This window comes from Akebia trifoliata, chromosome 7 (assembly GCF_017979445.1).
Source record: "Akebia trifoliata isolate Shusen 1 chromosome 7, ASM1797944v1, whole genome shotgun sequence".
NCBI lineage: Eukaryota > Viridiplantae > Streptophyta > Magnoliopsida > Ranunculales > Lardizabalaceae > Akebia > Akebia trifoliata.
In genome coordinates this window covers 2491232-2517093 of record NC_141381.1, presented here as the reverse complement: position 1 = coordinate 2517093, position 25862 = coordinate 2491232, and the positions used below count along the sequence as shown (strand labels likewise).

General features: G+C 31.4%; 1 pseudogene; it reads right to left on the bottom strand.

Moving 5' to 3' along the window:
- Positions 1-617: 617 nt before the first annotated feature.
- Positions 618-24669, bottom strand: LOC147397965 (polyamine oxidase 5-like; annotated as a pseudogene).
- Between the last annotated feature and the right edge of the window lie 1193 nt (positions 24670-25862).

Sequence of the window (25862 nt, the reverse complement as noted above, 5' to 3'; positions counted from 1 at the left end):
ATATATGTAAGTACAATCCAAATTAATCTTATTGTAAATCAAGCTAATTCCCTCATACGATTAAACTGGTTTTGGCAACGTTAAATTAATATCATGTGATCTTAATTATTATTATTTTTAAATAAAAACAAGAACCTAAAACTACTGTATATGATAAATGCAGATTATGAGCACACTATACAATTACCATCGTAATGCAGAGATCATTTTAGACAAACCACAAAAATCTATCAGTCAATTTCAATAATAACCACAAAAATTAGGCAATGTGTATTACAAATTTACTATTATTATTATTATTTATAATTAAAGAGATTTCATCCATAATAGGGATCGAAAAAAAATCCAATGACACAAGTGAAGGTCACGAAAACCATCCAAGGACACAAAATAATAGAACAGAAATCGACAACAAAGCCAAATACAAAAAGAAAAAAAAAAAAAACAAATAAACTACTAAAACTCCTCAAAATTTAATGTGAAGCCGAAACTGTCCAACATTTTTTCCATGTAAAACCCGATACTAGAGATAAGAAACTGATGTAAATTTAAATTAATAATCTTAAGTTCTCCAAGGTGTACTAGTTTCGAAACATTCCACAAACTTTCCGCAACAGTAATATAAACACTTAATAATCAATAATAACTTATGGTATAAAATGAGAAGTAATGCCTCTGCATAGCCTTTCAAGCATTCAAGAATCTGGAAGTATTTTTACTCCAAAGAAAAAAGAAAAAAAAAATCACATCCTTGAGATTTGGAGTGGAACCATTGCTTCAATGGTTTCATCCCTCAAAGAGACAAGTTGAGACATTTCCAGGTTGCCTACTTGCTCCAGAAGGTATCTTCGACAATCTTCTGCAGCCAACACTCCCGCTGTATACGCTCCATGCACCGAACCAGCGTGGTCCATACTCACAGCCTCACCTCCAAAAAAGAGATTCCCCACAGGATCCCGAAGATTCTCATACAAATCAGCAGACTTGCCAACCAAGTCGTAGGAGTAACAACCGAGAGAATCCGGGTCTGTTCCCCAACGTGAAACTAGATACTGGATCTGTAATCAAATTCAAGGATTGATTTTTGTGAACAAATACATTTTGATTTTGGGATAACAAAGTTTGCAGCCATTTAAAACAAACAAAAATACCCACTCAGCAATTCTTTTTTCCATGACTAAGTAATTCAGCACTGCAGCTGTCAATGAATCGGGGTCGATTTGTTACCAATCTGATAAAGATTGGATTCAGAACTTATCCGATAAGTATCAGATTTCAATAATAATATATCCAAACCTGATACAGTAACAATAGGATTGGGTCTGGATTGGACCAAACCCGATTTGATGTACAAAATCTAAATAAACTTCATATATTTATATAATTTCTAACATATAATCGGATCGGGTCCTTATCAGATCAGGACAAGGTCAATCCAGTTCTGATCCGATATCAGATCGAAACCTTAACAAGTAGAAAGCTCTGGATAAACTAGAATAAGAGTCAAAAGTAAGAAAAGATCTAAAGACCCACACCTTGATAATGGATGTCTCTCTCTAAGTGGAGTTTGTTTGAAAAGTATGATTCATGTTACAGACCTAACATTTGGGATAAGGCATAGAAGTACTTTTATTATATTTAAATATCTATTAATAAATTCTCAGCAGTAATTGTATTACTAATAAAATAATATATTTTTCATATATGTGTAATTCAAGTTTCTAAACATGGTTTTCTTCTCCATTAACATAATGAGGAGTGGTCTGGTGTAATTCAAAGGCTCCATATGGATAAGAAAAGAGAAGAAAACATTTTTCACCCCCATTTTAAGGATGTGTTAATTAGAGAGAACCAAACACAACCTTTAAAGGATGTGTTTGGTTACTACATAGTGCTCTAAATATCTCCGTAAGGGAGTAAATCTAATATGTGTTAATTAGAGAGAACCATCTCACAGTCCCACCAACCCATAGAGTACATTCATGGTCATCCTTAATTTTTTGGGGTTATTGATCCCAGTTATGGCTAGAAATCACCATTAAAGCTTTCTATTTCAAGAATTTTTTTCTTTTTGAGACTTGGAGTTGCTGATATATATATATATATATTGGGCTTTTGATCCCAATTATGGCTAGAAATCACCATTAAAGCTTTCTATTTCAAGAAAATTTTATTTTTGAGACTTGGGAGTTGCTGATATAATACATGAAATTTTTTTTTTTCTTCTTTGGGGGGGGGGGGGGGGGGGGGGGGGGGTTATTGATCCCAAAGACTTATCCAGTGTCAACAGAATTTTTTTTAGCCATGGGACCCAAAGCTCAATGATTGATACACTTACGCATCTTTCAATAACATTATGAATTCCTCATGCAAAAGTATTCCATTTATTACCCAAAAATAAAAAAAAAATTGAATTAATTATTTCATACATGTATATATGAAGGCTTGTTAATTTATTTAATTTTTGGTGTCAGAGATGACAATGAGAACGGCCGAAGGAAAGGTTTGTGAGAAACCCAGCGCTAGTTTCAAAGGAGCTTGTGGCGGTCACACTGACTGTAGGAAAGCTTGCAAGAGTGAGGGTCACAGTGGTGGAAAATGTAAAGGACCTGGTTTATTAACCTCCAAATGCTATTGTGAAATAAAATGTTAAAAACATTGTAAAACCAACCACCTCTCTTTTCCTCCATCTATATCTCAGCTTTGCTGTTCATCTAAGGTTTGCATCTCTGTGTCAGTCTGTGTCTGTGTCTGTGTCTGTGCCTAGATATGTGTGTTGTCCGTGTCATGTGTCATCGGAGGTAGTGGTGGTTGTGATGATGTTTGCTAGAAAAAGATGAGGTGTGTTCGTGTAACTCGTGTTTCTCCTTCATGTTGGATTACTATAAATCCAACGTTCTTAATAATAATAACAATAATAAAGGAGATTGATGAACTTAGTGGTGATTGTTAATTTTCTTGACTTATTACAATCCAATTCCTTAAATTATTTGTCACAATCCAATTATAGATTAAAACACACGTTTTCAAACATTACAAAGGTTTGGCTCAAATTATAATCTAACATCATAAAACTCGTCCAAACAATTTCAGAGTTGTTTACAATTATGATAGGCTCATATAAGAAAAACGAGAGAGCTTCCTTTTATTGGCACCCCTACCTTCACTTATTTTCTTTATTTCTAATTGACGTTTAATAAGTAAAATTTGGGTTTCAGCTGCCAATAGCAGCTCTCTAAGGAAAAGCCTCATCCTTTATAAAGAAAATTGTCTCTAATAAGAAATACTTAATTGATTATCAGTCTTTAAATAGATGTATTAATTAAACAAATTAATATTATTTTATCTGTGACTAATTAGTCACATATTTTTAATTAATTTATTTTATAATAAAAATTAGAAATTAAAATTATTGTATATGATAAATATAGACTATGAGCACACTACGCAATTATCGTCGTAATGCAAAGATCATTTTAGACAAACCACAAAAAACTATCAGTCCACAAAAATCGGGCAATGGGTATTACTAATTTACTATTATTATAATTTAAAATTAAAGAGATTTCATCAATAACAGGGATCGAAAAAATCCAATGACACAAGTGAAGGCCGCGAAAATCATCCAAGGACAAAATAATAGAACAGAAATTGACAACAAAGCCAAATACAAAAATAAAAGAAAAAAAACAAATAAACGACTAAAACTCCTCACAACGTAATGTGAGGTCGAAATTGACCAACATGATTTCCATGTAAAATCCGACACTAGAGATAAGAAATCGATGTAGATTTAAATTAATAATCTTGGGTTGCCCCAAGGTGTCCTAGTTTCGAAACATTAATTCCACAAATTTTTCGTAACGGTAATATAAACAGTTAAAGATTTAATAATAATTGATGGTATAAAATGAGAAGTAATGCCTCTACAAATCCTTTCAAGCATTCAAGAGTTTGAAAGTATTTTTAATCCAAAAAAAAAAAACAAGCTCACATCCTTGAGATTTGGAGTGGAAGCATTGTTTCAACTGTTTCATCCCATAAAGAAAAAAACTTGAGACATTTTTAAGTTGCTGACTTGCTCCAGAAGCTATCTTCGTCAATCTTATGCAGCCAACACTCCTGTTATGTACTCTCCGTGAACCAAATCAACATGGTCCATACTCATTGTTCGGTGTAGATTATCAATAAAAAAAAAAAACAAAAAACAAAATAAATAAAAACCTTGCTAAGCATCAATCCACAAATACAATGTTGATCCACAATTTCAGACATAAAATGATCACAGTTCAAAGTATTGTATTCAAGAAAATTAAAATAAAACTAATTTAAAATGAACAAGAGTGGGAATCACAATGTAAAGAATTAGATCGGTCAAATATACCAAAACAAGTCATCTTATTAATTTATTTGTTTACTTATTTGTTAATTCAAATATTGATCATAAATTCTGTGATGATATTTAATAAGACGAAATCAAAAGGTTAAATATTAAATCTCTAACAAAGCATAATTTATCTTGAACTTATCTAAGACTAAACTATCAAAATTATTAGAATAAATGTTATATCTAATGATTACTACTTAATAAATTGGTGTCACAATAGAGAATTGAAGGATGATTAGAAATAAATCAAATTATCTAAGATGATCTTCCTTAAGCTTCGTTGACATCTCTAACGAATGTCTAGCCACAAATGATAGGAGGAATAATACAAGAAAAATTAAAATTAAAATTAAAATTAAAATAAGGAGAGAAGAGAGTGGGAAGAAAGTGATGCTCCTTTTATTAATCTTGACTAGAAACTGACAAAGAACTCCTTCTATTTACAAAGTTTGAACTAAAAATAAACTAAAAATTGAAAAATAGAAGAAAAGAGGTAGAAGAAAATAGGAAAGGATGACCTCCGAAGAGATGAGATATTTTGGCTTTGGTTTGCTCTCTTATTTATAAAAACTAGATTATGATTTCGTTAGGATTAGGAACACTTTGTTACATCACAAATCATGTCGTCTTAGCATTGCACAAATCTCAAGAAAAAATTTGTCGACATCACTACTCCACTCAAGGGGTTCTCCACACCTCTGTTAGTATGGGCCCAATGGATTTGAATTTTGGTCTATAGTCTTGTTTTCGGTCCTGGATTACAATGTTCTTCTTCATTCATCTTTGTGTATCATTTTAGATATCGTGACTTTGACTTATAGAAATAAATAACTGAAATTAGGCAAGACATTCATAATTTATTAAAAAACAATAATAAATAAGGGCTATCAATGAATTATATCTATTTATGAGATTTAGTGTATACTTAAGTCTTAAAGTCTCTATAAATAGGGTCTTACAAATGACTTTCTAGGCTCTAATCACTCACAGTCTTATTTCAAAAAAAAGAGATTCTCCAAAGGATCCAAAGGATGCTCATACAAATCAGTAGACTTGCTAACCAAATTGTAAGAGTAACAACCTAGAGAATTTGAGTCTGTTCACTAACTTGGTACAAGATACTGGATTTGTAATCAAATTCAAGGATTGATTTTACTAAAAAAATATATTTTGATTTTAGGATAACAAAGTTTGCACTCATTTAAAAAAACACCTCACTCAGCAATTATTTTTTCCATGTCTAAGTTGTAGTATATGTGAACACCTCATTTGTCAACACCCCTGTTGTGCACGGTCCGTGCATCGAACCAGCGTGGTCCATAGTCACAGCCTCACCTCCAAAAAAGAGATTCCCGACAAAGTTTACTCTTTATAGCTAGCAGCTTTAGTTGTAGGCTTCTACGCTTAGGAAAAACTGAAGCTCAAAGTCTAGGAAGCTATTTCCAGGGAAAAATTTATCGTTACAAAAGTTGAAAAGTATTGGGCTCTGTAGAGAAGCTTGAAATTGATGTTTGTATGATAACTTGTAGTTGCTCGCTTTTGACAAATTTACATGTTTTCCTTCACATGTACAAAAACTAGCAAATGATATATTTTTGACATATAACACCAAAAAATATTAATACAAACACATAATTACCAAATTACCATTGTTGTACAAAAGTTTATACAAACACATAACTCCTAATTAAGGTTGAAGATAAATTCTTATTTTTTTTCAAATTTTAATTCATTAATTTTTAATTATTAATTAATTTTTATAATTATTAAATTAGAAAAATAAGCTTTAAATTATTTATTTTTAATTATCTTTACTTTTTTCATTACTCTAATAAAATAGTAATATAAGTTTTATTATTATTAATTATTTTTACTTTTATAATTATTATTATCATTTCTCTTTTCATCACTCTAATAAAAAGTAACATAAGTTTGATTATTATTATTATTATTATTATTATTTAGTTTTTAATTTATTACTATTTATTTTATAATAGTATGGATTTGATTATTTTTAGTTTTATAATTATTATAATTTTTTTATATTTTCTTTTCTCATTACTATAATAAACTAGCAATATAAGTTTTATTATTATTATTATTATTTAGTTTTTAATTTATTATTATTTATTTTATAATAACATAGATTCTATTATTATTAATTATTTTTATTTTTATAATTATTTATTATCTTTTCTTTTCTCATTACACTAATAAAATAATAATATAAGATTATTATTTATCTTTTAATTTACTAATATTTATTTTATAATAATATAGATTTTATTATTAATAATTATTTTTATTTGTAAATTTAATTATTTATTTATGCAAAACCCCGAATTTTCTATTCGTATCTTGAGGAAAAATAAATAGTAAAATTTTGATAAAATCTTGAAAGTGGGACTTAGGGTAAAACTGTAGGATTTTGTTCTGGTCATTGTTAATGAAATTTGACCTCACCATTGGATTCAAAATGGTCAAAAAAATATATTTTAGTCTATAAGTACGCTCAACTGTGAGTCTGAACAGAAAAGTTGTAAAATCTTCGATTACCGAGTCAGACCAGGCTAAAATAATGATTTTTTGACAGAGTAAATTTTTTAAAATTCAATCATACCATTTGATTCGTAATGAAAAATGATAGAAAATAGACTATTTACTTGTCATTTTTAGAGTCCAGAAAGTCAAATTATAATAAAAAATGAAAACGACGTTAATTTTAGGGTTCCATTGGGCTGAAAAATTAAATTTTTTTTAAAGACATAATTTGTAGAATTTGACCACATCATTAGATCCAGAATGAAACATTTTATAAAATAGAGTATTCATTCATCATTTTTGGAGTCCGGATGATCAAGTTATCGTCGAACGAAACAATAGGTAAAATATCGATTTCATCCTGCATTTATATAAATAAATTTTTTTTAATTCAAAAAACTATTCATCATCTAATCTCGTCCAAAAATCATGCAAATGAAATTTAAACAAAAAATTTATTTTTCTTCAAAACTTCAACCTTAGATTCGTCGCGAACGGCCTTCAACGACGGATGTAGAAGAAAAAAAAGTTTACAACCTTGACATCTACAAAACCCACCCAATATCTTTTTCTTTCATATTCTCTTTCGCCTCGTATCATAAAAAATCAGTCGTATATGTATACAGGGATTTCGTAACTTCAACCTCTAATTTTATCTGTTTCGAGGTCAAACCGTCCTCCGTCGTAGAAGGGAGAAAGGATGACGACATTGAGATCTTCGAAATCATCGGTTCAAATTCAAAAATCAATCACCTCGAAGTTCATTTTGCTTCGATTTTTGTGCCAATCATCTTGATTTCCATGCACGATTTTCAATCCTATCGTACAGAGAAGGCAAGGACTCTTAATTTCTGTCGATAACCATAGATTATGAAAATTGCACTTAAGATTTTAACGAAAACTTGTAATGTATTTTCAAAAATATAAAAAAAAATTTGTTATTTTAAATTTACGTCAGATCTTGCATATTTGATATGTTTAACTGTATTTTATAACAAAATATACGTGGGAAGGATATTTAACTGGGTTATTTCCGTCAGTTGGGTCCTATACACCGCGCGGATCCTATTTTGATCTAAGTTTTGTATTTTTTCAATGTTATTGATAAAAATGAATTTTATAATAAAAAAATGATTTAATATTCAATGAACTTATATTTAATTGATGAATATCAGAAAGTGATTATTTTGTTCGACAGATTGAGAATTATGAAAATTGAAAAGAGGAAAAAATGGGATGAAATGGTAACATGTCAAAATCACACTTGAGAGGTGATGCTTGCATTTTATATCAAAAAAGATGGGATGTCACACCCCGTGCACGTGCCAAACTGGGTCCATGATTAGCTGGGATGGCGGTGTGGTAGCAGTGCTACACATGGCAGTCTGTATAAGTTGACATGTGACTACGAGTAAGAAATACGGTCAAAGAGTGATGTCTATATTTTACATTATTGTGTTGTGTATAGGTTGATGAACGGATATCTAGGGTTAATGTTATTGGTTGCATGTTTATTTAAATTTTGTTGGCGCAGAAACTCTAAGTTTTATTATTTATTTTAAGCCGGGTGGCCACAGTTGCATGGTAGGAAACTGGACATCCATTCTCAACCTCGTATTGTTAATTTCTCTTTTATTTTCAAATGATATATATATATATATGTAGCTATTTTGTGAGCTAGTGAGCTATTAAAGAATCTGTGAATACTTGAAGAGATAGTGCATCATATCATCCGGAGTAGTGTAATATCGTAGCATGTACGGTAGGGACCACCAAGCTCATACGTGGTATGGGATACGTATGAGAGTGGAGTTACAATTAGAATCTGGGTTTATTTCTTTCTATCTTTACTTGTGATCTTATAATGTAAAGGTGGTCGTATACAAATGGAGTGTACATTTGAGAATCACAAGTATGCCTGATAGGCATAGACGAAGATAATTAGTCAGTGATCACTAACAATCTATAGTAGTTGAACGTTTTGACACATCGAAAAAAGACCCATTGCTTATGGTCACGTCAAACGGCTAGCCTAAGCTAGATAAATGGTCCCGTAAGTATGGTAAATAATGACTAGCCACAAAATCAGGAACTAATACTTTATTATGAAACATCATGTCTTAACTAGGAACGATCCAGTCGTGAATCCCAACTCTTTAATTCTACTACTCTATCATTGTGTATTATGTATCTGTTGCCTTGTTTGATATATAAAAAAATGCTTGTTTAATACTTCCATTTGGTCAATTAGATTTGTATAAAAAGAAAATGTTATAGTAGGTACTGTTGAGTAATGTAATGTGAGTTTTAAAATATTTAGTTGCTTATCCCTAGTTATATATACTAGTTAATCGTAGTTTCCTCTGTAAAACTTTGCATATTTTAAAATAATTCAGTATGTTTATTCATTCATGTTAGGAGAGGTTATTGGTAAAAATTGTTTGCTTCTCTACTATGTAACCATTGTTACTCACCCTTTCCTTATCTATTTTTTCTATTTCAGATTCAGAGTTTCACGAGACAGGTATAGAGCACGAGTGAGGATCATCTGGTGGGTTAGATAAACGACCAGAGTCTTTTTCATAGTAAACACTAGGCTATACCTGGCTGCGTCAAGTTGTCCAGGTAGTAATATAGATTTTGGTTTTGAGCGTTATGAATTTTGTTAGAATAAGGAATTTCTGTATAATCATGTATATAAACTTCTTCTTCCGTACTCTGATTTTCGTACGTTATTAGATGTATATAGACTTCCGTTTGTATTATATTTTGTATGTATATATGCAGGATTATGTATATCGTCTATTAGGTGCAGGTTGAACGTATTGGAATGCAAACATAAATAGAGGAGATCATATCGAAATTTCGAGGTGCCACCTTGTGCTTCAAGATCTGACATGGGGCTTTATGTTAGCGTTATGCGGAATGCCTCAATTTATTTATTTATTATTACTTATTACCTTTTCTTTTTGAATTACACTAACAAAATAGTAATATAAATTCTTTATTTATTATTATTATATAGCTTTTAATTTATTATTATTTATTTTTCAATAATATAGGTTTTGTTATTATTAATAATTTTTAGTTTTATAATTATTTATTATGTATTTTATTCTTTTTTCTTTATTCACCTTAACTTGGTGGAATAATGTTTAAAGGTGAAGGGTAGTTCAGACATTTTAGTTAAAGCCGTTTTCGTCTTTAACTTTTCACAAAAAATCATTTGCAAAACACCTCAAAAGTTGACTTAAAAAAAAGTCATTTCTCACTTTAATTTGAAACTCCTTGAGCCTATAAAGCCTAAATAAACATCAACTTGCGGGTTTATTTGACTTAAAAAGTCTAAAAGCCAAATAAGCCCAACATGTTTAGGGGCATTTATGATAATTCAAGACTTTTAATTTTCATATTTAGGGGCATTTCTCCTTTTTCCTGAAGTATATTTATTTCCCTATCACACTAGGAGCATTCTTTTTCAAAACTATGGTCAATTATCCCCAGTGCAACGTTCCCTGTCAAACTAGGGGCATTTTGTTTTGAAACCTGATCAATTTCAATCCCAAAGGATAAGGTTAACCTTGAAGTAAAAGTTACCCTCTTGATAACAATTTTGCTCAGACCCACTGCGATTTCTTCTCGGATTTTGCTTCGCCCTGACATGATTCTTCTCGGATTTTGTTTAGACCCACTGGGATTTCTTCTCCGATTTTGCTCCGACCTGCCATGATTTTTCTTGGATTTTGTTTAGATTCGCCAAGATTCCTTCCCGAATTTTGCTCAGACCCGTCAAGATTTTTTCTCAGATATTAATTAGACCCGTCGAGATTCCTTCTCGAATTTTACTCAGATCTGTTGAGATTTTTTTCTTATTTTGCTCAGACTCGCCAAGATTTTTCTCAAATTTTGCTTAGACCAATCGAGATTCTTTCCCATCGAGATTCTTTCTCAAATCCATCGAGATTTCTTCTCTGATTTTGCTCAAACCTACCGAGATTCTTCTCAGATTTTGCTCATGCCCATCGAGATTTCTTCTCGATTTTTATTTAGACCCATCGAAATTCTTTTTCGGATTTTACTTAGACCCGACGAGATTCTTTCTCGGATTTTACTCAGACTCATTGAGATCTTTCTCTTATTTTGCTCAGACCCCAATGAGATTTTTCTCAAATATTGCTTAGTCTATGCTCAATTTTGCTTAATTATGCTCGGACCTTATGTTCAGATTTTACTTAGTTTCACTCAATTTTTTATTCATAATTTTCTTAGGTTTTGTTCAGAATTTATGTTGACTTTACCAAGTTTTTCATTGTTAAATTTGTTATCCTCCCAGCTTAAATGCATAGAATGGAGGCATGGCTTTTCAAAATCATTGTTACACTACTGCACACATGTCCAGTCTCATTGCATTTGCATTTGTCAATGAGAATTTTTCAAAATTCAAGGATTTGACATTTTTAGTCCAAGGAGAGGTTACCCTCAAGGGTCTGGACACCTCAACAATTTACCGAATCAGGTTGCAAAATGAGCTGTCACTGGCTTTAGCATTCAAATGTTGCACTATCTACCACAATAGATTGGTTATCTAGTTTGCTTCCACCTTTTACCAAAGAGGGGCATCTATAGACACCCCATTTTTGCATCTGCCTAATTTGATAATTAGTCGTCCGGTTGTCGTGAATTCCTAATGATGATCACAAAGAACTCGAAGCCTTGTGAGTATTGTCCCTGACTTCCTTCCATTTCTAATCTTTTTATCTCTCCTACTTGTTACGACTTGATATAAAAATTTTCGCATGCTTAGGATCGTTATAGCTTACACCTGATTTAGTAAGCACGTATGCTTAAGGTCACTAAACAGTTCGATAACATAGAGACCTCACTATGCTAGGAAAATACAGTCCTGAAACTTAGAAACAATTCATTGGGATTGAAAGAAACCTCATGTTAAAATTCGTAAAAATCTGTAAAAATTGACAAAATAACAAAAATACCCCTCATGAATTTTGGACCTTCGAAAAATTGCGAATGCACTGCTATTGCACTTAGAATGTGATTTCGAGTCTAATGAGACCTAAATAGATCAAAAATAAAAAAAATTTAGAAAAAATCACAAAAATTGACCAAAATGCCCCTCAATGTGCAATTCTAACTTAGAGACCCTGATCCTTAGGAAAATGATAAAAAATCAATATCAAATTTAAAATCTAATCTAATAAAAATCAAGTTCAAATTAAAAATCAAACAATTAAAATTAAAAATTCTAACTCAAATCGAAATCAACATTAAAAATAAAATCCAATTGACCAACAAATTGAAATTAAAATTAAAACTAAAATCCAATCGACCAACAAATTGAAATTAAAATCAAATTCCAATTGACCAATTAAATTCAAAGTAAAATTTAATCACAATTCAAATCGATCGACAAAATAATATCTAAATCAAATGGCCGATCAAAATTCAAATTAAAAATTAAAATCAAATGAAAAAAGTTTAAACCAATAAAACACAAAACAAAAATTAATCAACCAATAGAATGAAAACTAAAATCAACCAATCACAATTCGTCAACAATAGATTAGCAATGAGGTGAGTAGCGTGGGATCGTTACTTCCATTTTCTCAAAAGAAAAAGAAAGAGATGAAACACGTATATAAAAAAAAAGAAATAAAAGAAATAAGATTTTTCAAAAGAAAATCTTTTTTTTTTTTTAGATGGCACATAAATGATTATTTCCATTATGGGCCTTTTGTTTTGTTGGTCCAAAGTTTTTAGAGAATTTAGGGGGATCTTCTTCGAGGATTTTATTTATAATTGGGATGAGATGCTTTGTATTTCTGGGGAGTAACATCTATTTGTAAGGTCTTGCCAGGTTGGTCACCTCGACTGGCCTAGTTTTATTTATTTATTTTTTATGAATATATTGCTACTTATCCAAATATATATATATATATATATATATATATATATATATAATTTTTTTTAATAGAAACTTAGTTTCTATAAAAAGGGGTTGGATGAAAAAGAGACTCTCTTTCATTTTTTTGAATTGGTTGTCTTCTTTTCCATTGTTGCAACACCTTCGGCTGAACCCTTCCCATCTTCTTAACAGCCCACCTTGCTACCCAATCGACTCTCTTCTTCTCCTTGCAACCCAACACCCCAACTCTCAGCCCTCACATCCCTACAATAGCCCTCAGCTCTTTGACCTCTCTCATTGCTGGACATTCTATCCAGCCTCCCTTCTTCACTCTTCATCTTGCTGCAATAGCCCACATCCCCCTAACATCCTCTACATCTCCCAAGCCTCTCTGTGTCTTCATATCTTTACAGACTAACAGCACAGTCCCCTCTTCAAAAATGTGGCTGTTGCAGCTATCTCTCTATCTTATAACAACCCACCTCATTTTCGTCGTCTCCATTGCAATACTTTCAATGGCCCTCGCTGCATTCATGTCACAGACCAACAGCCCTCCCAGCCATCATCTTCTTCACTACGCAATGTAACCACCTCGCTCTCAGCCATCATCCTCTTCGCAACTCAGTATATTTATCTCTCTGTTCTTGTTTCTCAATAGCGAATACTCACAAGCCTTTACATTGTACCTAAAGGAATCGACTCCCACTATTTCTTTTTATAGGTAAGTTCATTTTTGGATTTTTTTAATTTTTGTTTTGTTCGTTTTTTCCTCCTCATTCTTCATGGCAAATCGTTTATTTTCCTCTGTTTTCATGTTAAGTTTCCCCTTACATTGGGGTTTCACGTTGATTTTTGGCATAATGATCCTCATAGAATTTGTTATGAAAAAGAGTTTTTTTGGGGCTCATGATGTTATGTGATGATTTTGTCATGATTTGAATAATGCACAATAGAGGAGATGCATCATTGTACTTCTTGACTATTTATTTTTGGCATATTGATAGGATTAGGAGAATGTTTTTTTATACATTAGTTTTTATTTTTTGCATACCAATAAGGTTAGGAGAATATTTATTTTATATATTTTCTTTAGCATTATTTTGGCATATCGATAGGATTAGAACAATTTTTTTATGTATTCTTTCAGTATTTTTATTTTTTGCATGTTAATAGGATTAGGGGATTTTTATGTTAAAATGTTATGATCACCATACTCAAATTGGATTTGCATGATTTATGATGATATTCAAGCCCTTCATATTATTTTAAGATTATTCCATGTGATTAGTGCACTTCTTGACTTGACAAACATGCATGTTGTTGAATGACAATTATTTAAAAAAAATCAAAAATTATGTATGCATACCCATTTGATAAATTTAAGAATTGGATGAATGTAGATTATTTCTCCAAAGTTAAAAATTTTGTATGCATTGATATATGTTGATCTTCAATTCGGTATGTTTGATAATGTGTCTTTTTTAGTATTTTGTGAATTTTCAATTTGGTGATTTGTTGTAAATTCAAGATTTTCTAATTTGGGACTCCATATTCATAAGATCTTTCTTCGAAATATTATAAATTGCTGGAATTTCTTATTCAATTTTTCTATTTTTTCGAAAGGTTCTGAGTAAAGTTTATTTCGAAAAATTGATATTTGAAAACTTTCTAATATGGAAATTGCATAATTTTCTACTTTGAGAAAACATATATTCATGAATTTCTAATTTAGAAATTTCACATTTTAGTAATTTTCCAATTTAGAAAACTTTGCATTTTCCTATTTGGAAATTTCATGTGTATGGAAGTTCAGGATTTTCTAATTTTCTAATTTATATTTTTTGAAACTTTCTATTCTGGAAAATTCATTTTTTATAAATTTCAAATTCAGGAACTTATCATTATTTCAAATTCTAATTTAGGAAACTTCAAATTCCTAATTTAGAAATTCCATAAGGTCCAATTTAGTAGCTTTGTATTCATAATGTTCCTAGTTGGAGGATTTTTCTTGAGTTTCTATTTTTGATGGTTTGAAATATTGCCATGTGAATTCTAAAATATGGGACATAATTAGGGTTTTTTCACAAATTCCCTTTTTTATGCGAAATTCGAGAAATCATGTAATAATTGAAGAATCTTAACTACAGGATTTGTTTTATAAATCCGAAATAAATTGATGATGATGAGACCTTAACTTGAATTTAGTCTCTACCCGTTGACCATAGGATAGTGTTGGATCGTAAAAGACACTGATCATCTCGATCGGGCGGGTTCGGTGCCTAACACCTTCCGAAATCGATAATCTGACCCATTACCCATTTTTCTGATCCATGGATCGATCCATATCCGTTTGGAGTTATTTTGGTTCCTAAACCTAAACTAGTGGCAACTCCCATGTCTCAAAAAATCCCTCATTTACAAATTGGGTTCCTTTAAACAATTTAGTGAAAAAGAGTTGAGGCAATTTCAATTTCATTTGCAGTCTTCTTTTCCATGACATTGTGGAAACATACAACTCAATGGAACTAATAACCTTTAAATCCAACTCCTTCCATATCTCATTAGACATGTTCTCTAACTTCACTTTAATGCCTCGAATGTAATTATGAATGTTTCGTTAAATTAGAATATTCATCATCTTTTTTTATCAAAATTTAAATTTTCATTTTCCATCAAATGATTTTACTATGAAGAAAATGGGGCAAATCGATATAAGGAGTCATATCTATTACTAAGCTTCACTTTCTTCTAGATCTCAATCTTCCCAAACCTCTCAACTTCTTTTATCTAATGTTTATATCTTTCTTTACTCTCTCTTTTAGAAAAGCCTTAGACTTGAAGTTAGATTTACAACAAAAGAAAACAAAAGCCCTTTTAGAAACATCACATAAGTGGGCTACTTACATAAGTTAAAAACCCAACCAAATTTACCTTGGCCTGACCTAAAAATACACATATTTGGATCAGGCCTAATTGATTTCTAATCATACTTCAACATAAGTGACTTAGAACTTTGGCTGTCAATGAATCGGGGTCGATTTGCTACCAATCCAATAAAGATTGGATCTGAAACTTATCCGATAAGTATCAGATCAGATCTCAATAACAATATCCAAACTTTATACTATAACAATAAGATCGAGTGTAAATTGAACCAAACCCAATTTGATGTACAAAATCTAAATAAACTTCATATATTCATATAATTTCTAACAAATAATTGAATCGGGTCCTTATCAGATTAGGAAAAGGTCAATCCAGATTTGATCCTATAAGATATCAAATCAGAATCTTATCATGTTGGATCATTATCGGAATCTAAATCATCGGTCCAAACTTGAAGTTATTGGATTTCATAGTTTGATCTGGTCCATTGACAACCCTACTCAGTACCATACCAACTATATTGTGTACAATATTTTTAAGAGATGACATCTTTATTTATTAAAATATTTTAGACACAATTTCTTTGATGCAGGTTCAAAATTCTAGATAAACTAGAAGAAAAGTCAAAAGTAAGAAAAGATCTAAAGACCCATACCTCGATAATAGATGTCTCACTCTAAGTGGAGTTGTTTGAAAAGTAGGGTTCATGTTACTCACCTAACATTTGGGATAAGGCATAGAAAATTTTATTATATTGAAATATCAACTAATAAATTCTCAGCAGTATCTGTATTATTATAAAAATTATATATTTGTCATATATGTCTACTTCCAGTTTCTAAACATGGTTTTGTTATCATTTAATATATTAAGGAGTGCTTTGCTGCAACTCAAAGGCTCTATATAGATAAGGAAAGAGATGAAAACATTTTTCGAGCTCATTTTTGGGACAAATATGATGATTATGACATTGACTAAGTGGGTAATGTAAGTAGTAGATGAAGAAAGTTGTGTATATAATTGAAACACAAAATGTTAATCCATGTAAATAGTAGAAATAAGACACAATAAAGATTAGGGTATTTTAGAAATACCCCCCCCCCTCCCCAACCATTTTCGCATTCATCATGGTTGTGTTTTCTTGATTATTTAACAAGGAAATTTTGAATTATTTTCTTTCAAAATGCTCTTAAAATACTTAAATTACTAAATCAAAACTTCATTGTTAAATCATTAAGTAAAAGCAATGTTGACTTACGGTCAAGGGAGGCAAATCTAATCTTGCATTTTGCGAGGGGGTAAACCTAATATCACAAATTTAATAGGAGGGTGTTTATAAAATACCATAAAGATTTAAACAGAAGACAGAACCTCTACCCTTGACTGATAGCCCCTTGGGGACCTGCAAGAAAAGAGACCTCTTTGGAGTGGTGTTCGTTCCACATTGCTTTTGGCCATTATGAATCATTAGCAAGATTTTCTTCAAAAGATAATGATGTGGTGTAACTGATAAAATTAGGGTTAAGTAAGAAACCAAAGATCTTATCGGCTCTGTTGCATTAGGGAACATTTTCTTGAGCTGCAACATCACAAAATTAGCACTAGCCTCATTAGATGACTTCTCTATTCATAAGCAAACCATCTAGCCATCATATAGACTATAACTGGGTAGCCAATAACATTATGAAGATTGAGAAAATAGCCACAAACATAAGATGTTGGGGCAACGATTCATAATAATTCAATGTTCGGCCAAAATAAGATTTTGAAACGTAAGACAATCTTGTTTTCGTAGCCAACATCAAGATTAGAAATTGCATCAAGCTTCCATTCTGGTAGTTTTGGTTCAAACTCAATCAAATTGGCCTTGAGAACCCCAAGGGTTGCTGCTATAATAGTAGCATCCGCAATAAGGTTTCTTCCATCCTCAAGAGTTAGCATTACTCCATTACACCAATTGGAAATCTTTTTGACCCTACTTACCAAGGTTCAAAAAAGGATTAATAAAATTCAAAGATAGAGACAAAAATTCTTAAATAGTAACCATAATATAATAATGTAGCTAACACAAAGATATTGATGCATGATTTTTAAAATTATGACACTCTAGGGCGACATCATAAAAAAAACAACTACTAGGTTGAGGCATTTAAATTCATGTGAGAGAAGGCTTTGATTGTGATGTGTGTCTCTAGGAGTGTGTGTATGCCATTTAATTAAGGTGTAGAATAATTTTTTTTTTCTTTGGCGAGACATGTACCACCAGCCTGTGTTGTGCAAGCATTTAAATATAGCCTTGTGGAAGGGCATCTAGAGATTTGATGTCATGACCTAGGGAGCACACCCAATCCTTCCTTAAGATGTGAAATCTAAAAAGAGAATAAATATTCTCCTGTAAGCAATGTTATAAAGAAAAGCAGTAATGTATAACTTAGAGAAATATTTTTGATTGATTCGGTATGAAGTATCTACATTTGTTGGAAGTAATATTGAAGTTGGAGGTTCTAAAATAGTGAGGAAGACAACCAAAAAATAAATAAATAAAATAAAACATATATTGAGGACAAGGTAGTTTTAGATTGTACAAAAGTGTATGGAAGAAAATCAAACAACAAACCCCAAATTTTTGGGATAAGTCACAAATGATGTTGATGCATGATGTGTTGTCGTAAGCAACCAAAAATAAAGCCTATATTCCTAAAAAAATACATGTAGTGGTGCAAGTAAAGATCGTTCCCACGGAGAGTATCTAGCCTAGTTTTTATGCTACGTGAACAAGGAGGATGGTTCGAGTATAACGAAAATAATTTTAAGAAAAACAACTAATGAACAATTCAAATTGAAAAATTGAAATCAATCAAAAGAACAAACATTGGTCTAAGTCAACATTTACCTAGTTATTTTACAACTGATCATCAATGTAAGTATATATGAATTCACAGTTTGAATATTCACCGTAGGAAATATTTTTCTAATCTCTCCTTAGTTGCAGTTAAATAGAATACATGCGATCTAATTAACGATAACTACCAAACAACTCAAGACAAGCGCTAAAGGTTTAATCTAGTAGTAGCCTTAAGAATTAGAGAGATCGATGAAGCTAAACAACACAAGCACAAGTGGTTGTATTTAATTTAGTCGAACGTTCTTCCTAACATCTAATAATTTCTAACGCAGCAAATCATTAAATCTTACTTGTTTCACAAATTAAAGGGATCAAACAATTACGGATTTGATATTTAACCTAATAGTAGATCGTAACGAATAATAAACTAGTAGGCCTCCTAGTAATTAAACGAAACAATCATGAAAATAGGCATAGAAAAACATCTAATACTCAAAGAATAAATTTAATAATAAAAATTAATTAAATCTCACAATTTTTATTGATTCCTATGCTTCTATTTCCTTCAACCAATTCTAAAAGTTTAACCACACAAAGTCATAATGAAAACTCAAAAAAGAAGTTAGAGAAGAGGGGATAAAGAGATGTTTCTTTCAAGTCTTTTGAGTTTTTTCTCTCTTCTACTCGTTATTTTTCCTTCTTAGAAGCCTACAAAATCCTCTAAAAGTATTTTAAATCTTATCCTAAAATAACAATATCAAAATCTGACTAATTAAGGAAAAAAATATTAAAAATAAAATAAAGTCCTAATATAATTAGAAAAGTGATATTTTCAACTAGAATTTTCGTGTACCAGATCTAGAGATTTCTGAAAATAAAATCGCGTCAAATCCACATATCAAAATTGAATACTAAGAGACATTTCAGAACGTCAACAGTGCAGGTACAACAACTTCAAGCCCAATTTTGACCATGCTGCAGTTCGTATCTCTTAAATATCAAAACATGAAAGTTGTAAATATTTTTCTTGGCGTTCTTTAGCATCTTAAATCATCTAAATCGGACCTTGGATGAGAGAGTTATGCCCAAATTTTGAAGTGATGTTGAAACTATCCAAAATCACCTAATTAGCTTCGTTTTGCATTCAACACCTCCATTCGCATCCTAAATCAAAATAAAAGAATAATGAGGAAATTTTAGGTACCAAATATGTATAAAAGACTAAATATTAAAGGAGAAAAAATGATATTTTACATTATCATCAAATTCCCCCACATTTAACTTTTGCTCGTCCTCGGGTAAAATTCAAATTCACTTTCCCAAAAACATCAAGGTTGCAACGCCATCAACAAAGAACAACCAAACTCTTCAAAACTCATAACATATCATGAACAAACATTCTTTAACAACTTATAATTACTTAGTAAGTATTTTCACTCGAAGATGGAGTAAATCAAATACGTAGGCTCTTACGAAAATAAACACTCAACTCTCATGTGTTTGAAGGGTATGTGTTTCATTCAAATTCATCCCAATGGAACGATCTACCATAGGCTTGCATTTTTCTCATTCTCCACCATTAGGATCACATGCATAACATGAATCATAAGGACTTTTCAAGGGTTGTAACATGGTTTTAAGATCAAGGTGGGAAAATATTTGGGAATATAGCTCAAAGGCCATCGAAACTAATAGAGCAAAAATTAATCAACTCAAGCTCAAATATATAAGACATGTAAAACCAATCAGCCCATTCAGTAGTGTAGTGTCCCACCAACACTAACACAAATCCCCATGTCAGATCTCGAGGTACTAGATGACACCTTGAAATTTCGGCATGATCTCATCTGTTTATGTTAGCATTCCAAGGCGTTCAACTTGCACCTGATAAACGACATACAATCCCGCATATATACATTTAAAGTATAATACTAACGGAAGCCTATATCCATTTAATAATGTACGATAGATCATATTGCGAAAGAAGAAATTTATATTCAGGATTATACAAAAATTCCTCACTCTAACAAAAGTCCTAACGCTCAGAATAAAATCTATAATACTTTTGGTCTAACTAACACCACTAGGAGTAATAACCTTATTACTCACCAGGCAATGGACTTTGATCGTCTATCTGACCCATCAGATAGTTTCCATTCACTGGTTCTACGCTAGCCTCGCCAGCTACAGGCTCTGAAACTAAAAAAATAGGAAGGAAATGGTAAATAACAATGGTTACATAGTAAGAAAACAAATAATTTCTATCAATAACCCCTCTTAACATGAACGAATAAGCATACTAAATCATTTAAACAATACAAAGTTTTATAGAAAAAACTATGATAAACTAGTACATATAATCAGGGATGAGCAACTAAATATTTTAAAACTGACATTATATCAAGCAACAGTACTTACTATAACATTTTCTTTATATATAAATCTAATTGATCAGATTGGAAACATTAAACATGCATTTCATTTTATATATCAAAATAAGGTAACATATACATAATATATAATGGTGGAGTAGTGGAATTAGAGAGTTGGGATATACTATTGGATCGCTCCTAGTCGGGACATGATGTTTCATATTCTTTACTGACTTTTAGTTCTTGATTTTTTGGTTGGTCGCTGCATTTATCACACTTGGTTGACCATTTATCTAGCTCAGGCTGGTCATTTGACGTGACCGTAAGCAATGGGTCTCTTTTTGATATGTCAGAATGTTCGACTATTATAGATTGTTAGTAATCACTGACTAATCATCTTCGTTTATGCCTATTAGGCGTATATGTGAGTCCCAAATATACAAATCATTCATATACGACCACCTTTACATTACAAGTTCATTAGTAAAGATAGAGATGAATAACCCAGATTTTAGTTGTGACTCCCCTCTCATACGCGTCCCATACCATGTATGAGCTTGGTGGTCCCAACTGTACATCCCAGGATAGTACACCATTCCGGATGATATGACGTACTATCCTTTCAAGCATTCACAGACTCTTTAACGACTTACAAAATAGCTACATACATATATTATTTTCATTTAAAAACAAAAGAGAAATTAACAATACAAGGTTGAAAATGGATATCCAGTTTCCTACCATGCAACTATAGCCATCCGGCCTAAAATAAATAACTGAACAGAAAAGTAAACAGTGCCTCGCGCTAACAAAAAATAAATAAATATGCAACCAGTAACATTATCCCTGGATATCCGTTCATCAACCTGCACACAACACAATAATGTAAAATACAGACATCACCTCTCGGGTGTGACTCTGATATTTGACCGTTTCATACCATTTTTCCCTTTTTTCGACTTTTTACAATTTTCAATCTCTTAAACAAAATATCCACTTTTTGATATTTATCAACTCAATATGAGTTCATTGAATATTAAATTATATTTTCAATTATGAAATTTATTTTTATCAACAACATTGAAAAAATATAAAATTTAGATCAAAACGGAATTCGAACGGTGCATAGGACCCAACTGACGGAAATAACCCGTTGAAATATCCTACCCACATATAATTTGTTATAAAATACAATTAAACATATCAAATATGTAAGTTCTGGTGTGAATTTGAAAGAAACAATTGAATTCTATATTTTTGGAAATTCATCATAAATTTTTAATAAAATCCTAAATGAAATCTTCACAATCTACGATTACTAATAAAAATTGAGAGTTCCTTACAATCTCTATGCGAAAGGATCGAAGTGCGTGCGTGGAAATCAAGGCGATTGACATGAAAATCGAGATGGTTTGAACTTCGAGACAACTGATTTTCTAATCTAATTCAGTGATTTCAAAGATCTCGACGCCGTCATCATTTCTTTCTTCTACGGTAGAGGACGGTTAGATCTCGAAACGAATGAAATCTGAGGTCGAAGTTACGAAATCACCGTATATATATATATACGACTATTTTTTTATGATATGGGATGAAAAAGAAAAGCAAATGGAAGGAAATTGGATGGATTTTGTGGTGAATGAGACTGCGAATGTTTCTCCCTTCTGCGTCGAAAGTCAACGGCGAGCCGTTTGTAGAGAATCTAAGGTGGAAGATCGGATGAAATCGAAATTTTTTTCATTATTTCGTTGGCTGGTTTTGAAACGAATTGAGAAGATGAATAGTGAAAAAAAATTAAAATTTTATTTATAGAAAGTCTTGGGACGAAATTGGTATTTTACCTATTGTTTCAATCGACGATAACTTGACCGTCCAGACTCCAAAAGTGACGACCGAATACTCTATTTTGTCTAATTTTTCATTCTGGATCTAATGGTATAGTCAATTTCTACAAATTCTATCTCTAAAAAAATTTACATTTTTGGCCTGAGGTAACCCCTAAAATTAACGTCATTTTCATTTTTGTCGATAATTTGATTTTCTATGCTCCAAAAATGATAAATAAATAATCCAATAGTATGATCGAATCTTAAAAATTCTTACTCTAACAAATGGTCATTATTTTAGCTTGGTCCGACTTGGTAATCAAGGATTTTACAATTTTTCTGTTCGGATTCTCATTTAAGCGTGCTTATAGGCTAAAGTATATTTTTCGATCATTTTGAATCCAATGGTAAGGTCAGATTTCCTTAAAAATGATTAGAAACCTCTTAAAATTTTACCCCTAAGTCCCACTTTCAAGATTTTCTTAAAATTTTATTATTTATTTTTTCTCGAGATACGTATAAAAAATTGGGGTTTTAGAAGTAGCTTATTCAATTTGGCTTTAAAGCATTTAAACCATGTACAACTCTTGCATTGAAAAAGAAATCGTTCAAAAGGAATACTTTTTAATTACAGTAAGGAACAATCTTTTCCAACAACTTCCACCTTTGTATGTATCACGTATAAACAGACCCCTCATTTTATTTTTTTAAAATTTTAGGAAAAATTATGAACATGTACGGTTTATAACATGAAAAACAATTTCCTCAATCAATTCCTTTCTTCTTTCCTTTTTATTTTTGTTTTTTATTTTTGTTTTTATTTTTGAATAATAAACTTACATCCACAATGGAACTCACGAATTGAGAATGAAAACATGTTCCATTTTACCACTCATACCCACACCACAAATCCAGACACCCCCACACTTATTTCTTGCATACCCATACATATCATAATGATGAACAATGCTTCACTAACTCTACGACTTGGGTAAAGGCATTGTTTTTGGGGTTTAAAGCTTATAACTTGGATTCACAATAAATGAAAAAAAACAATAAAGCTCAAAGGGGTTCAACAAAAGGAAAAATAATAATTATAAGGTAGGCTATTTGGCTTTTGTAGCTTATAACAAATAGGGTCTTAATCATGTTCATGCATGTATATATCAATATGACCTTAAAGAGAATCAAGGCAAGTTCTAGAAAAAACAAATCCATGGAAGCATATCTCACATGAAAAAAAATAGTGAGACTAATATGGATGTGTCAGTCTAAAAGCTGAAAATCTCACTGGCTTTTTGTCTACCAAATTTAGCCACTACTATTCTCAAAGAAAATAACTAGACTAATTAATTTTAAGTTGAAAGATTACTTATTCAATCATGTTATGAATTTTTCAAGCTCAAATGAATCTTGCTCGTGACATACACAACCAAACATCATTGAAAACTACAAAAACAAAAAGCAAAACTTTTTTTTTCCAAAAATACAAAATTAAAACATACCCTAAATCCTCTCCCCCACACTTAAAACTTACATTGTCCCCAATGTAAGGTGAAATGCAAAGAAAAGGCAAAAATAACCAAAATATAAATGTGAAAATAAAGAAGAATGAACTCCCCTTGGGTTGCCTCCCAACTAGTGCCTTTGTTTATTGTCGTTGGCTTGACTCAATGCTTCCTTCCTCAATCAATATAAATCGGGAACAAACGAAGTAGTGAATGGTATAAAAGAACTTTTTTACCAACTTTAAACTTCTTCATAGAGATCATCTTGTCAGGAAAAGCCTTCGTCTTTTCCTTGTAAATCATTACACTCTCATAGGCATCATTGCGAATTTCCTCTAACTCTTGTAATTGTAACTTTCTATGTTCTCCATTCTCATTCATCTTCATGTTGAAACTCTTGATAACCCAATAAGCCTTATGTTCTAACTCAGCTAGAAGGTGGCATGATTTCCCAAACACCAATCGATAAGGTGACATACCAATGGGTGTCTTATATGCAGTCTTATACGCCCACAAGGCATCATCCAAGCGCAAACTCTAGTCTTTTCTACTTAGATTGACCATCTTTTCAATGATGGACTTGATCTCTTGATTTGACACTTCTGCTTGTCCACTAGTTTGCGGATGATAGGCAGTTGACACCTTGTGAATCACATGGTACTTTCTCAGTAAAATCTCTACAATTTGATTACAAAAGTGAGTGCCTCGATCATTAGAGCTCTTGGAATTCTAAACCTGGAGAATATATTAGACTTGATAAAATCTGTAACAACTTTAGAATCATTAATCCTGATAACTTTAGCATTCACACATTTCGAGACATAATCAACAGCAAGCAAAATATAAACATAACCGAAAGATACAGGGAATGGTCCTATGAAATTAATGTCCCAAACATAAAAAATTTCACAAAATAGTATGGGGGTTTGTGGCATCTTATTCCTTTGATATATATTACCTATCTTTTGACAATGATGGCATTACTTACAACAAGAATATGAATCTCATAATAAAGAAGACTAATAAAAATCACATTCTAGGACTTTTCTCGCTATTCTCTAAGCTCCAAAGTGACCTCCACAAGCATAAAAATGACAAAAAGTGAGAATAAAAATAATTTAATTTTCAGGAACGCACCTTCTTATCACTTGATCTGTATAATGTTTCCATAAGTATGGGTCATCTCACAAATAGTATTTGGCATCACTATTTTCATACCAAATAATTTACAATATTTGCATACCTTGGTAATGTTACACTCGTCGAGAACAATTGCTCGTTAGGGAACATTTCCTGCAGACGAAGTTCATCTTCCACATGAACTAAACGACTCAAATGATCTACGACATGATTTTTTGTCCTTCTTTTATCTTTGACTTCCAAATCAAATTCACTTAAAAGAAGTATCCATCTTATTAATCTTGGTTTTGTCTCTTTCTTTGTCATCAAATAACGAAGAGCTGTATGATCAGAGTAAACAATGACTTTAGTACCAAACAAATAAGATTGAAACTTTTCTAAAGCAAAAACAACAACAAAACTTTTTATTTTTTGACCCAAAATAGCGTCTACTG